Source organism: Saccoglossus kowalevskii, chromosome 3, assembly GCF_978046115.1.
Source record: "Saccoglossus kowalevskii chromosome 3, keSacKowa6.1, whole genome shotgun sequence".
Lineage (NCBI taxonomy): Eukaryota > Metazoa > Hemichordata > Enteropneusta > Harrimaniidae > Saccoglossus > Saccoglossus kowalevskii.
The window spans coordinates 22,600,195-22,613,371 of record NC_140643.1 but is presented as its reverse complement, the minus strand read 5'-3'; the positions used below and the strand labels follow the sequence as shown (position 1 = coordinate 22,613,371).

The window sequence follows — 13,177 nt, the reverse complement described above, 5'->3', positions numbered from 1 at the left end:
TTTTTTGTCGAAAAAATCATTAATGTATTGATTTTTAAGTGTAAGACAGAATAATAACGTATACCTACACAATGTATAACATCTTATATTCAATTGATCATTAAAAGGAGAGATTCTGACCCAGTGTCTACACGAAGAATGCGTATATAAATGATGTTGTCATGGCAACCGATTTCGCTAGAATGTATGGTTAGCGTGATACGCTCAGATAGGATACACCTTCCTTTTTTCCGAAAATATCAAGGCATAATACTCGTTAGAATATTAATTTCTGAACTCATAATTGCTAATGTCTTTTGGACTGTTCAAAAATCGGGTTGCTGTGTACCGTCCAGCAACTGGGTATTTTCAGATGTCCCATGATGCACTCTAATAGTATAACGATTATGATTGTCCATACCTATTTTTGCATACTTAGGTGAACAAATGACTTAAATCCTCTGGCAACGCTCCGGATTTGTTTAGGTACACGGCGTAGAAATATGTTAATATCCTTGCACTGAATTACTTGATTGCAATATTTTGAGATTTTGACTTTTTTAAATCCACTTTTAGTACTTGAAGAAGTTATTTTGTGAATGTTGTAGTCCATGGTAAGATAGATTCAATGCTGCAATTCGAAATCTGAGGATGCTTGATGATGTACATGTTACGTTGTGTTACTCACGAAATAACAGCTTATGGCATTACTTGTTGTACTGTACTGCTACGAATAGATGCAACTAATACACTTATATTCACTGTATGTGGGGTTAACCATTTTGAATCTTCCGGACTTAATGAAATACAGTTGAACGATGATTTTGTTTTCAAATATCTAAGTTCTCTATGGATAATGTAGCTTTTGTAAGCAGAGCTGTTTTCTAAACAGTAATGCCGAATTTACTTCAATGAATCTTATGGCTGGTAAAGTTTTGTAAAAATCAGAACAAAAATTATTTCATAATTTTTTCTCACCTCAAGCAAAGATTAAAAATGATCGTCTGCGTAATATGGGAATGCCGAAATAAAAAAATGTTTATAACAGATTTGGCGAAGTTCCCGGGGCTGCCATGTTTATTTTTATTATTAGAGGACGCTTCCGCGCGTAACCATTCCATATTTGGAATATGTATTTCCTAATATGGTAGGATGCAAATACCCAGTGCATAACCGCAAAAGTAGGGCACGCTGTAATCTTATGGCGTTACGGTGACAGATGTATAATAATAGTAAATATCAGTAAATTATTTGCATTTATTATATTTTAGGTGTACATTTCAGATTTAGATTTCTTATGTTGGAGAAAGGTGTAAATAATAGATGGGCCCATGACCACTTTTTTCAGAATAGGATTGAATATAAAGAAACCCAGAGGGCACCATACCAAATGCGTGAAATACCGTACCCTTAGATGCGCGTATATTATTTATAAGTAGGTACAAACTTTTCAGGGTCTGTATACAATTTTCACTCACTGGAAACATAATCACGATTATTGCGCGGTTTGGATTAATAATCCAATAAATTGACCACGGGGTATACAAGTGAATGCGATTGTCCTAGCCGCTTTTCTTCAGTTGAGAGTTTATGTGATCGTCAGCAGTCGTTGGCGGCGTGATGAATAATTGATCGAAATGAAGCTATTCTCGCTCTTGTGGAATAACATGATATCACATGTTTAATTAACTGGCAGATTATTCAATTCACCATTAACGTGATCGTGTGGTCAACAACTTACGTCTGAATTCTTAGAAGGAGGGCAGAGGTATATCCAGTCCATTAATCAGTTTCAAAACTACTGTGTCCATTGTATTTTGAAAATTCACGCATCCTTTCTGCGTTCGCTCTTTCCGGTAAACAAAGTGGCTCGTACAGTAATCAAGTCTATTTACGTGATCATTATAATAATATAGTGCCAGGGAAATTAAAATAATAAGTTATTCTTTGAGTTTAGATAATTCCATAGACTCGAAGACACGTGGCAAACATACTCGGCGTGCTAGTAAATATCACAAATAGTATTTGAGAAAATACAATAATGTAAAGCCACAGATACTAATAAATTAATAATCACTTTCTAAAATTGATGACAGAGCCAGAAAATAAATGCACGATTTTACGATTATTTCACGATTGATTTTTAAAGAATACGAAACGTCATTCACAAATACCATAAAAAGATCGGCCCCACTTTCATCTGTATATTCACAGATTCATTCATTAAATCATATATATATATATATATATATATATATATATATATATATATATATATATATATATATATATATATATATATATATATATATATATATATATATATATATATATATATATATATATATATATATATATATATATATAATCTTACAAAAGTGCCTGATATTTGTTTTGTGTATGTATGTGTGTGTGTGTGATTCGGGGTTTACCTTTTTGAGTTGTGTTAACGAAGCTAATCGAGTCAACTTCATTTTAGAGTCACGCCTTCATGAGTTTTTCTTGGAGACAAGCACGCAAGTACGGTGGCCCATTCGTCCAATAATCGATGTTCTAAATTTCGCATTGTCGCCAGGTCTGTCTATTCCGCATTCGCATTACCTTTCCATATACTACGCCAACTATGATTAGGAAACCGTGATACAGAGGTTTCAGGAGTTTATGCGATGCTCAAATACTCACATATACTAGTATGCAAACTGATTGCCATAGATAATGTGCCTTGTTGTTAGGCCACCGTATGTATGAATAGAAGAAAACGAAAATAAAAGCTCTGGTAGCTGTTTATTTGACTGACTGACTGACTGACTGACTGACTGACTGACTGACTGACTGATTGACTGACTGTCTGACTGACCCATCTCAATAGATAATAATTTACTTTATTTATTACATTTGCCCCCAAGGCCTATGTCGATAGAATAGCGGCACGCTGGCGTATCTGTGACCAATTCGACGGGGTACGCTGGGGCAACTCCGGGGTTTGCGACCGACTATTAATAAACCAGTTCGATTTGCAAATCGTATGCAAACGAGAAAGTTACGGGGTCAAAGGCCAACCAATACTTTCGTCTACATAATTCGTCTGCTTGTTAACACGCGTCTTTGAATAAATAAATTTAAAAAAATCTATTTAGCCGAAAATCGCGTGCTAGCTAAAAAATCTTTTAATCTTAGAAAGTGTGTTGTTGTTGTTATTGTTGCTAGATCAATTAAGAAAATTGCTACACTACAGTTTGATATGAATGAACTACTGACAGAAAACTGAGAGTTAAAACGATGTTACTCCGAGGCACCGATGCACTAAGTTCTTTCGAAAATAAAATCCAATTTCCCCTTAACTAAGCCACGTCAATCAAAAATGACCTACATCTATATACGCGAACAATTCGATTGTCTAACGTGAAAGAAATGGACGCGATCGATCTTTGCTTGCTTTTGCGTAAGGTAAACCGTCCCTTGGTGCAGAATATGTGGTGACCATAAAATAAAGCGCTAAACAAACATACGAATTGAAGTGGTTTAGTCAAATTGCTAATTGCTCTGATTTCTACCTCAAATGATAATGTTGGGGTCTGTGGATATCTTGCTTCGGGCGCTGCCTGCTGATTCCGTGTAGGCTCTAATAACAAATTGTCCCGTATTTGAAAGTACTTAAAGAAAACAGACAAGTATTGAATGCACATCCATGATAAGTTGTGTTAGTTTATCTTTGTCATTAATAATAGACTCGTTTTTGTCACCGTTATTTGCTTTTGTACAAAATAGTGAATACACTACAAAGCCCAGAGTCAAGGATCACATTCGTCTAAAAGTTTTTTTACACGTTATCGCCACGTATTAGTGCTGAGTAATTGGCCAGTGTGTGCTCAAAATAGGTGTATCTCGCTTTGTTTCGATCATCGTTATGTTTTACGCACGTAATGGCTACACCCACATATCTCTTTATTCTTGTGGAATTTCTATGATATATGGGTTTACTAGTACTTTAGTTACTGATATTAAGTTTGTTTTGGGTTTGGACCCCCTAGCACAGTCAAAATTGTGACTTCTAACACATAACATGTGATAAAGAAAAGAAATACATACATACCAATCGCATCACGTGACGTAATACGCATGTTGAAATGAAAAACATTTTTTTCGGAAGAGTATTGATATGTCTTCGTCGTCGTCGTATATACAATTGTTAAAAAATGTTCTGTTTTATAGTTCTATATATTATATGGATTATGTGCGGTACCTCGGTACACTTGATAAATTTGGAGAACGTGTTCGATCGCGCCGGCGAGTATTTTCAAGAAATAACTATGCCAATCATATATCTTATAGTTACATCACTAGCAGGTTTACATTTTGGTCTCCTAAGGACAAATTCTACTGCATTTGTCAACGAAAATATTTAGTTGCCTTAGCACTTATAACAAAAAATCATCTTTTTGTTTAATCAACAAAACCATATGCACCAGAGACTGTTTTTTTAGGTTTTCATTGACATCATCCCTGTAACAATGACTGTATTGATTCGTCTAAATTGAGGTCTCCTTCCCGCGTGTCATCATATGTCATTAATTCACATTTCATCCAATCCTTCATGGTAAATCTTCACTACTAAGATAGGGGTACTTATGTGACAGTTACTAACAATGCGACGATACATTGAAGAGCACGTTGTCTTTCATAACAAATCATGAACAGCCGTAACTTGGCGTTCACCAGCACGTAGCTCGGATTGTAACCGTGGACCGAAAGTGATGGATAGTATGTTGACTCCTCGTTGACGGTACCTTGCAGATTGAAAACCAGAAAGAAACATGCATCGAAGGCGAGCATATACATATTCATGTCGTGAGTGCTGTTATATTTTCTTAGTGTTCTTGTGTGTTGCATCATACTTGAGTGCAATGTGTTTTTTTATGTGACGCAGTGTCTAGTTATATATGCCTATACTAGTATTTCTTTGCATCGTCTTCGATTGATATTCATCACAGTTAGTACACCTATATTCTGGAATTTTCTTCCATTTTCTTAGGGACAAAAGCCACTGTCGACCGTAGGGAATTGTGCACCTTGCATCAAATAGGGCGCGGTGGCATTGTGCGAAGCAGTTTGTGGCGCCTCACAATGACTTTCTCTAGTCATTTAAAGGGGGTTATTGAGTCATTTAACAAAGGAGCATGCAATAAACACCATTACCTCAAGCGAAACGAGCACGCAATGACCACTTTTTGTGAAATGACAAAACTGGTATATAACGTGCAATAACACTAAAACCATCCCTGAAATAGGTTATCAAAATCACTTATTGTGTTTGGCGAATCTAGAACAACTTGAAGAAGTGTTCGGTGATGGCTTGTTTCAGTCGTTGTAATGAAATCTGTTAAAAGAAAGCCACGTTTTTTGGATTTATTCCACACCAATCGTCGCATCGAGGTCGATGCGCAATTAAAACGTCTAGGGCTGACTTGCTTTGTTGATTTTTTTCACAAGATGGTTTTCGATTCAATGCAATTCCACTGGAGGACAATGAATCTCTAAGTGTATCGTATTTATTTATTTATTTATATATAAATCAAACGCTGTTAACAAGACTTTTCAGCATTGATAATTCTAAAACTTTACTCAAATATACAGTAAGAAAGCCAGTTAACTTTTTTTTCATTAAACTTTTCACACTGCCATAGTCGCAATGAAAACACGGTGACAGTAAGCTTTAGAATTTCAATTATTCTAAACATAACGGCGTAGACGTATACCAAATTGTCAACAAATATCAGAAATATTTACAGATACTGCGAAAAAACATAACATGCATCATTATACTCAGTGATTTGCAGCCTATAGTAGTTCATAATCTTTACGTCGCTGTCTCTGTTTTTGTTGACTTCAGTTGTAGACCTGGTTTGTTATGGTTAAACTCACACTCTGGTCCTTGGAAACGAATCTGAATGTCACGTTGATGCGCTATGCCCCCCCCCCTTTCTTCTAAAATGGCCACATGAATGTGACGTCAGTGCGCGGGGTCAATTTAGTACATAGGATATGCATACGTATTATAATAGTTAATTCTTGATTTTGAACAGATTTTGAGTTTTTTTTTTTTTTATATGTAGAATTTTTTTTTAATATAATGTAGAAGGTTTACAAAACAAGGTACACTGGAAAAAAAAGATTTTTTCACATTACTTCATATTAAACATAAACACGTTCCTCAGAACAACACATGCCATATGTTGTAAGCTGACAAACAACTTGAATTACATTTTGTCTATACATGGATGTTTAAGTTTGCATTTCCCCGCTATTTTTATTTTTGTTGTTGTCGACTTACCACAGTATGGACCCCATGAAAAGATTATGTTTTCCCGGCATTTAGAATCACTTAGAAGTGCCAACGTAATTTCCGATTGTCCATATACTTCGGTTCTTCGCTTTAATCTTGTTTCCGCTAACCAGTGCAGGTGATCGGGGGTTAATCTCCGGATAATTCTTTGCACGCACCACGCCGTCATTAATGTGCCAATCATATTTGAGGTTACATCGCAATCTTCTTTGTTGATTTTATCTACTTTAAAAATAAATACCGCCAAGTCAATTTTATTGTTTGTTTCAGCAGAATGAAGAGTCGTCATGTCCTTACGGGCAATTTGTATCTCAGTGGAAACAGTGCCCCCCTACCCATCTGTTTACTTTATCAAGCGATAAACTCGAATCTGTGGCAAATCTGCTGATGTTTTCCCGTTCCTTGTGTATTTCCGGATACCGCGACGGCCACTATGTTACCGCAACGATGACACCTTGACAAACCATGAACATAATTATCGAAGAAGAGATTCATTTACAATTTTTAATCCGGGGAACGAGGGGCTGTAACTACACTGGCATGCCAAGATGTTAGCGAATTTGCGGCTCAATGAACGAATCGTCAAAATCTTAATTTAGCTAAAGTGTCAATAGCCTCATTGTGAGAATATACTTCATTTTTCATTACTACTGTAGCTAAATCATGCTAAATTAAAGATATGTTTTGCAGTAACGTATACGACCTAAGTCACTGAGTCGCCCATTCGGTTTTATCGCTTTTCAAGTAGAAGTGCTGATTCAGAACAGTAAGCTGAGAAATGGACGTCGTTTTTTTGTTTATATAAAAAAATTAAAACGACAATATTGAGAATTGATTCAGAATCAGCATCGTTGCATTCTGGGTATATTGAGTATTGCTGGCGAGCGTACTTATACGATAATATAAATGGGGCGTTGACCCTGCCGCGTCACGTCCTACTTTACGCAATTCTTCTTCTAACTCCCGGTTCTAACTACACTTTATTTTTAATGCATTACACGGTGTTGCGCATTAGCGTGATTAACTCGGATCTTCTAAAACAAAGTGAGGCCCCAGGGCATACGTTGTTTCTGTTAACGAGTTGTAGGAATTATAAAAGGTCGTCGACATCGTTTTGCTTTAAAAAAAAAAAACCTGTGTGATATTCAAAGTAGGTTTAATGTATAGCCCAGATTTGACATTTCTAATTGATGTGGTCCACGATAAATTTGTCTTGACGTCATTGATGGCATCTTGGCTTTGTGACTCGATATATCAAGGTACGTGTGCATATAGAAGAGATTATCATAAACTTTGGTATCTGCCTTGAAAACGACGCTTTGTTTTCAAGTTGTCGTTTCGCGGCAAACTGCTCACTTATACGAGTTGCTTTATTGATCATGATCGCGAGTGAGCACCTGTTGCAAACTTCGCAACTGTAAATGTTATCAAATTACCGCGCTGTATGCTAGTTACCATGGAGACCTAACTCATCATCGACGAGTTCCCGCTCGTTGCCATGACGATATTTGTCTTTGTTCCTGTATTCCTATCTTGAATACATTAATCATGTCACTAATAAAGCAATCGTGATATGTTGCATCCTGTGATTTCCCTCCGACAATAAAAATTGCCTAACACGGTAGTGATATTGATCATAATTCCATTCAGAGTGCAACAACTTTAGCGCAATAAATGACGGTATTAAAGTTAAGCACAGCGATTTATTTTCATTTTAACGCGCGTCGTTTTTAGCGGAGTTCTGGATGACAGGGGCCAGCCTATATTACAGCTTTCCTAGACTCAAACTCTTTCTTTATGTACTGGGTGCAGGTGGCGGTATAGAGTTTAGTTCTGAAAGGTGCCGCAAACATTGGTCGGGGATAGCCATTACACAACATATAGGCAGTTATGTATCTAAATATAGCGGCCACGCTTGTTCAGACTGGTTCGCCATACCTCTAACATAACACGTAAATGACTTATTACGTCACATGCAAAAACTCTATAGGTAGAATGGGCGCAATTAACGGAGTCATTCATTAGCGCTTTATTTTAATTTAACTCGTCCAAACTCGCCGTTCAAGTTCATAAACTTTATTAACAGTAAACATCCAGAAATTGTAATAAACTGCGTCATTTTTTTAATATTTGCTAACCTAAAACATATTATTGTAATTTATTTTTACTATTGCCTATTCTCACAACCTTTGACCTGGTATTATCCAAACAAGTTTTCTCTTTTATTGACTTTGCACATTGGACCGGTGGCCGGTGTGATTGATAATTTGCATACAATGAAGTGTTCCTCCAAGTGACTTTTTTTTTAAATCGACGTGTTTTTATTTTCAAATATATATAATATTGGATAATAACAAAAGTTCATATTGAATAGACGGAGAAAAAAACCTTGTTTAAGTTTCAAAAAATGTTTCGTACTACGCAACAATTGGGAATATAGGGCACCGATTCAATTCAACAGAACTATCTCATTAAAGCAACCAATCAGACGCAATTGGAACTCGTTATTAGTTTATGACTAGACTAAATACCCTGCTGAGTGATTTAACCTTTAAAGCGAAGAAAACCGACGATGAAATAGCATTCAAGACAACACAAATTTAAATGTTACAACATCTGCAAAGTATAGAAATTACTCTTCGTGCTGGTCACAATAGTTGTTTCTGATTCTCGTCTTCCGTTAGACCGCCAATGGAGCATATTTTGCGAATTTATGGAGGTAATTTATTAATTTTTAATTAGGTATTTTGCAAGAACATGTAATGTTATGTGGAATTTGTTGAGTAAATGTGTCGAACGAACCGCTGTGATAAAATAAATCTAATGTCTATGTATCATACCCGGAATCATATAATAGTGACCTTGCGAGCCACGTGATTAAGCGACGTCCCATATTTGTGACCAAATCACGTATTGCGGTCGGGATCTTAGTGTTTTGTTTTACAATAGTCGACATTTCCTAGATATTACATCCACGCTTCGATATTGTCATATATATATTGAGAAGACGTGATATCCACTGGCTATGGCCGACTCAGTGGCCGATTAATATGATGCCTACAGCGCCATCTACGACGCAATATTCGATATTGGTTAATATAAACAATATAGAAACTATATAAGCCAGAGGTTGATTAATAATTGGTCTAAAATGTCAGCGTATTCGAACTCGAAATCGTAATTTAAAAACAAAACAAAAAACGATTATACACGAACCCGATCTTCGGAATCCCGAAACTAAGACGAAAACAGAACGGAACATATATTGTCCCTTGCCCAATTATAATCACCGATGTATCTAATGGGTTTAATCATCAAACTGGACTGGAAATCCGGGCAGAAAGCCTGACTCATGATGACATTTCCCAAGGGTATGACTGACATTACAGAAAAGGTGAGCTGAGTGCGTACCCGTAATGTAATGGGATAGCTAGTGATTAATTCCACCGTGTACCGTGTAGTGTCTGTAACGTTGGGTGTACCATGTGTTCGTCGGTATATCTCACAGCGTAATTCGGTGTCAGTACACGAGTGGTGCCTGCTATTATACACCCCTTCGCCGTGCGACGCTACCGTGTATGCCCCAAGGCGTTGTTTACAACCGCTATTGACAAGCATTGGGTGATGCCACTTGAATACCATTCTTATCTGTATATACCCTTTCACAACAAAGTGACGCTTGTTTACTTTGATCTATAGGTTGTTTATGTGAAATTGTTACACTTTTGACTGTAATGTCAAGTGACTTGTTTTTGGTTTAAAAAAGCCTTGTCCCGCAATACTTTGTCGCAGGACCAATCGGATTCGATCCATTAATTTTCCACTGTCGCCAATAAATGACGGTATTAATCAAATGTGGCAGTCAGGCATGCCAGACTTTGGGTCCTTTCATTCTTTTATGAGTTATCGTCCGAAGAAGGCCTGTGGCGGTGTCCCACGCACAAAGAATCTCAAAAGGGGCGCACAACTTGTCTGAAATTCACCTCGTATTTAGAGGTGTATTACAGAGAGACAGCGTGGGGAACGTTTACCTTCCCACCAGTTGTACCATCTCGTGGATTTTACGACAAAAACGACGTCGTTCATGAAGCAGACACTTCGCCAACACTATCAGTAAGTAACCATAGTTTAACACTATGTTCTGTAGGGTACCACGAAGGCAGGGGTTTTACCGTGTATCTGTAAATCGCGTATACAATACTAATCTTTCAAGGCGGGTTTTTTTACGACGTCCCAGTTGTGACCCTGTTGTACGCAACGCGATATTAATGGCAGATGCTCGCTGAACAACCGTCGTGTTTTTGTTAGACTGGGATACTTTACCAGAATGTACCATAGGGGGTCAATGAAGTGCATGTATATGAGCTACAACACTTAACTGATAACTGCTATATTCGATGAAATACTGACGCCCATGTTATCCCCATCCACAGGTGGATGCCTGTTGTAACAACAGTTATCGTCCATGAGTCAGTGACTTGTGTTTCCAAATAGCGAGTAACGGGCCGCGTGCATTGTCATTTATTCATTTTTGTGGTCGTTTTTAACTGACACAGAAGCTGCTCATACAAGTTAGAATCCGTTTCTCGCCAATAAACGAAATCCACAACGCCATTTTTGTCACGGTAACCGCATTCCGAAGGACCCGTTTGTCAATAAACACGTCTACGTGAAACACGTCGTATATTTTATCGCTTCTCCGCCACCCGTATACGCCTAACTTCAATTTAATTCTAAGCTGTTTCAACATACCATCGACAATTAGTATGGTTTGTCGAATGACTTTCTCGCACGTCGGGATTGTTAATCATTGCGTGCTGCGACTGGGGGTTCGCTAAACACAACATCGGAACTCCACGCTAAAATTTTTCCAAATTTACCCCGCATTTACTGATATTGCTGGGAAATGTTTTAATTTTAAAGCTATAACTATTGTTATTCCCTGTTATTATTTTATTTTGATACATTACAATATAATCAATATGTTTGCACGATGTCTCTTGAGCCACCCACATAATATATATATTAATATTTTACGATTAGAAGTTATAGATATATTATCCTAGAAGGTAATAAAAGCTTCAGGGTGTGTTGTTAATATTACTTTACAGACTTTGACTGCGCATGTACGCCTTATTGGATTTCTAAAATTATATGCCCGATGGGGAAAAAGCTGCTTAAAAAAGTACATATAATTTTCCTGCAAAATGTGATGCCTGTCAACGACTATAGTGATACTAGTATTAAACTACATATCCATCCTTCCCAGAGAAATAAATATGATTTGATTCTATAGAATCAATTACAAAGCCAAACGAGAAAGTAATTTTTGCGTTTTGGTGTTTTATGCATTTTTGTGTTGTGCTTATATGGGAAATCTACTTCCGGTCATTTCTGAATACCCGTCGTTAAGTTATTTCACATCTCGGCATTAGTGGACGCATCTGGGATGGACACCAACCCGGGATATTCTAGACAATTAAAAATACTTAGCGGAACGTTTGATTAAGCAATTGTCTAAATTGTCAATGTTACCTTCGTATACTAGTATACGTCATTATTTGGACGTGATGCATTATGGGATACATACGATATGCATATATGCCGTAATTAAGTATCCATTTTGTTGCCTAATAATGCCTGCACGCGATTAATCATTAAGTGAATCGTATAGATGAAAGAAAAAGTAATTATCTATAGTATTTATTTGTTTTCGCTGGGGAAAATAAGTGGCGCGGAACGGGAGTGGGTTATTTAGAGCAGTGAGTTCCCAGAATGCATCTGAGGGTTTATAGTACTCACTTGCATATTCCAGTATGCGCATTGTCTTCTTCTCTAACCTCTTTCCAAACTGCATATGGGTGTCGCTGAATTTCTCGCGTGATCAGACGAGTAACCAAGGACCCCAGGTTAGCTAGGCTAACCCCAGGTGAGTCTCAGCACCAATTTCGCTGATCTTCAAGATCACCGCCGTACACATTAAATCACTGTCCAATTTGTATTCACGCAGGTAGCTGTAAACTCGACGAACATTTATGTACAGTCATTATCACCAGTTTTCTCGTGATCCTTGAAAGATTGTTTGCCTTCATAGCGTAGTATTTTAATAGATATACACTTGAAATCCGTCCTCGTCAAAGGCCGTCTCTCCCTTCTTCTATCCATGCATTAATGAAAGGTCAAGTATGCGGGAAGCATCTGCGCTCAAGTTCAACATATGCACATCAATCGAATTAAAGCGGGATTAAATATTTCATAGTGTACTCTGTACTTCAAGCGATCTGTCTTAGCGACAGGACGCCTCGTTAGTAGAACACCAAACAGAGCATCAGTTGGCGTTGGTGCGTCGGAGAATGCGACCGCTCATGCATTACATCTCGTCTTACTCAAATTTCGCATCTTCTCTGCGTAGGTATTGTTTGAACATTCACACCTCGTCACAGACAATGCGATTCCGTAATTCGTTGTCATTGTTTGGTGCATTCGAGCAGTTTGCAAGTTTATTGCAATTATGTTATTTTTAATTAACATTGTTTTGCGGATAGATAGAGATTGAGGTCATGTCGAAGTAAGTCACTTGCATTCAGGGTGATTGAAACAATAGCGCTACGACTCCTCCAGAATAAAACAACACTCTTCTTTAGGTGTAAATATTTTAGAGCTTTCAAATGATAATAATAAGACACGAATTCGTCCGCTTTTAACGACTTGCACATGACAATAGCGTTTATGTTTGGTATCAACATAAAGTCGAATAGTCGACATTCTGTAACTTATTGCATTTATTACGGCAAAGAAAACACAAGGCTGGATCTCAAATTGAATTGGATGTTTTACTTTTGACGATGATTGTAC

General features: G+C 37.2%; 1 long non-coding RNA gene across 1 annotated transcript; it reads left to right on the top strand.

The window, feature by feature from the left end:
* Nucleotides 1-4,524: 4,524 nt before the first annotated feature.
* Nucleotides 4,525-7,019, top strand: LOC146747565 (uncharacterized). Its single transcript, XR_014928963.1, has 2 exons — nt 4,525-4,827; nt 6,593-7,019. It is a non-coding gene; the product is annotated as an uncharacterized LOC146747565 (long non-coding RNA).
* The last annotated feature ends 6,158 nt before the right edge of the window (nt 7,020-13,177 follow it).